At 41.0% G+C, this 3,331-nt stretch overlaps 1 long non-coding RNA gene across 1 annotated transcript; it reads left to right on the plus strand.

Annotated features, from left to right (window-relative positions):
* LOC106502026 lies at window positions 212–2,452 on the plus strand. The gene is made up of 2 exons (XR_001295581.1): window positions 212–426; window positions 2,222–2,452. It is a non-coding gene; the product is annotated as an uncharacterized LOC106502026 (long non-coding RNA).

The raw sequence follows: 3,331 nt of genomic DNA on the forward strand, positions 1-3,331 counted from the left end.
TTCCTGTGTGAAGGAAGTGGAATAGGTGTCCAGAAAGATGGTGCTGCCTTGCTGGGGGCCATCAAATTAGAGATCTGCTAAGTGATAAGAGGCCCCACAGTTAGGTCCTAATGGTGGGTCACTGAGACAGTGTGGAGGGACGCTGATGAGCAAGAAGTGTTCTAAAGATGTAATAAGGGCTTGCGCATGTCATAATATGATCTAAAGAAATAGGAAGTACACAGGGATTGCCCCCACAAATCTGAGACGTAGACATGTAAGGTCCTGCTCTTGTGTAAAGATCTCTCAGTATAGGAATACTGATTCTGGAATCATCTCCATTATATTGGTTTATCTTTTTAAGACGGTTGTTTCCAAGCTGCCTTACTATGAAGATTCATTACCTTTTCTTGGCTCTTCTTTTCTCTGGCCTCTTATCTGCTGCAGGTAAGGCTTTAGCCATAATAAGGGAAGAGTTTCCCACATAACACGGGAGGAGTCGACACAGATGAGAAGTCTGTGAAATGACACAAAAACCATCCATTGCCAATGGTAGTCAGTAGGTGCCCAGTGAATGTTTTGAATGATTGAATCATTGTTTCTTTACCCTTGAGAACAGACTAGAATTTAGAGAATTGTAAGATTCCCTTTCTTTTTGATACCAAATTACTTATTTCAGCTATGAGGTAGAATCTTATTTCCAAGGGGAAATCTTCAAAAGAATGACTTTGAGACCTTCAGTCCAGGGTCTTCTGACTCCCAGTACACCATACAAATTTCACTAACACTGCTGCATTTTTCTGCCAGTCTTAAGGAAGGGACAAACGGCGTCCATTTCACAGACTTTCATTGTGTGTCTAAAATGTGTTAATCCATGTAAAGGACCTTTAAGAAGTACTTGACACTTAAGAAATGTTAACTATTATTATTATCATTACTACAGTCTTTACCTCTTCTTTAATTGATTCCCTTTAGTAATTTTTCCTTTCAGTTCAGAATATCCTCAGGATGAGCTCAGAAAAATATGTGACTTTATTGTTCATCTTTAGAACTTCAAGTACCCATAAGATGATAAGGGGTTGATAGGACTAAGAATGGAAAGCAAGGGATGGAGGAGAGAAATAGTATCAGGAAAATGGAAACATAGATGGTACAAAGGTAAGAAGTGAGAGGAACATCAGTGTTGGCACTGGGGATTTGGACTGAGATTTAGAAAGTTTTGGTGCCATTAATAGCAATGAAAATGCAGGGACAGTGAGCTGGTTGGGAAGGAAGCCAGTTAATATGATTTTAGAAATGGTTACATTGAAGTGACAGTAAGACATCCAAGTGGAAATAATCTACTAGACAGACAAGTGGAGATACGATACAGGGAGAAAGCTTGTGGCTGAAGATAAACATTGTGGGACCTACCAAAGGGTATGACAGCTGCGGTTACGTGAATAGGCCACTACTTCAAGGGTACTTCTCCTCTCTCCTCTTTCTGGCAGGTGTGTTGTATTCTGGGCATGGTGATGACAAACACCGTGTATTAGTGGAGGATAAAGGCAATGCCAGAAACCATCATTCTCTTTTTCTTTATCCTCCTCTCCCTCTCCTTCTCCTGTCTACTCTTCTCGCGTTCACTTTGCTTTTCTCTATTTTTCCTGGTCTTGTACATATAAGGAAATTTGTAAGTTGCATACAGTAAGTGTTCTAAAGCTAAGTAATTAGGAAGAAGATTCTGGCAGAGGAAAACGAACTTAGTAAAAAGTGATTTGGAGCAGTGATGATATTGTATTCCAAAATGATCCCTGGGGGAGGCAGCTGAAAGTGGAGGAGAGAGGAAGCTGATGTGTGTTTCAATTAGGAATGGAGTGGTTCCTCCTGAGACCCCTCACCTCTTCTCTTCCTGTTGTTCTCACTTGCCTGGAATGGCAGGACATCCAGCATGGCATGATCTTTCGGAGTGTCTACTATTGGCCATTCTCCTGGGATCATCCTGTGTTGCTGAGCTTATTCAGTCCAAAGGGAGGGTGATCAGTCTTCTATACCTAGTCAGGAGACATGTAGTGTCAGTCTGTTCCTTCTGAACTGTATTTTTAAAATCTAATTAAAAATTATTTTGTTCCCATGGGCCATTGTTACTGGTAATTCCACAAGTCTTTATATTTGCAGTCTCTGCTAGAACTTTGTGAAATATCTGCAAATCAGTGTGGTCTCCTGTTTTAGCTTATATGTTTATATATCTGCTTAATTTCAGGAGCTGAAGATGATCATGTCCTCTCTAGTTTTCTGGAGTGTAAAAATAAGACACTGTGTGATTCTTCAGATGAAAAACAAAACTGCTCTTACGCTAACAAGGAGGTTGGAATATGTGTCTTGCGTCTTAGAAAGCATGGAAAGCAAATAGTCATGAAGAAATAGAAAATCAGGAAGACAAATCAATCAACTCCCTTGTCTCATCAAAAAATAAAGTCAGTCTTCCTTTCTCTTTTTGTGACACATTTACTGAAAGTTTAGACAAAAGTTTATCAAGAAATAATGAGAGAGGACATTTCCAACAGAACTGTCTTTAGTTCCAACAGATCAAAGAGTATAGATTAAGAAAACAAAAGAAGCCCTGTTCTGTCTGAGTTGGGGTGAAAAGCTTAAGGGAGTGTGAGATGCAGTAGAAAGGACCTCAAGAGGCATTTATACTGTGTGTATGAGATACAGAAAGGGTACATGGGGCAGGTCATTAAATTTTACTGTAGATTGTGAAGTTTTCCCTACCTGCTTTGCAGATTTTGGTAAAGTCTTAAGTTGCTTTTAAAAAAAGTTATTTATTTATATTTGGCTGCATAGGGTCTTTGTTGCTTCATGCAGGCTGCTGCTTGCAGTGGCTTCTCTTGTTGCCGAGCATGGTCTCTAAGCCCACAGGCTTCCTGTAGGTGCAGCAGGTGGGCTCAGCAGTGTGGCTCCCTAGCTCTAGAGTGTAGGCTCAGTAGTTGTAGTGCTTGGGCTTAGTTGGTCGGTGGCGTGGAATCTTCCCAGACGAGGGATGGCAGCTGTGTCCCCTGCATTGGCAGGTCAATTCTTATCCACTGTGCCACCAGGGAAGTCCTTAACTTGCTTAATGATTATTTTTGGCTCAAACTCTTTAACTAATTAACATGTTAGTGTTTGTGTCATAACCTGTGATTCCTTTCCCTGGCTTTTTATGCCAAATACCCAAACACCACCAGGGCCTGGTAAAGTAGGAAAGTGATTCTTTGAACCCTGGTTTCCTTCAGGCCTATGGTGCCTATGTTGCCTATAGTATCCGCAGCAAATATAATCCCTGCTTGGCGTGTTAGACAGAGCTGTCCTCCCCAAGTCCCTTATCCACCCA

This window comes from Capra hircus, chromosome 4 (assembly GCF_001704415.2).
Source record: "Capra hircus breed San Clemente chromosome 4, ASM170441v1, whole genome shotgun sequence".
Classification (NCBI taxonomy): Eukaryota; Metazoa; Chordata; class Mammalia; order Artiodactyla; family Bovidae; genus Capra; species Capra hircus.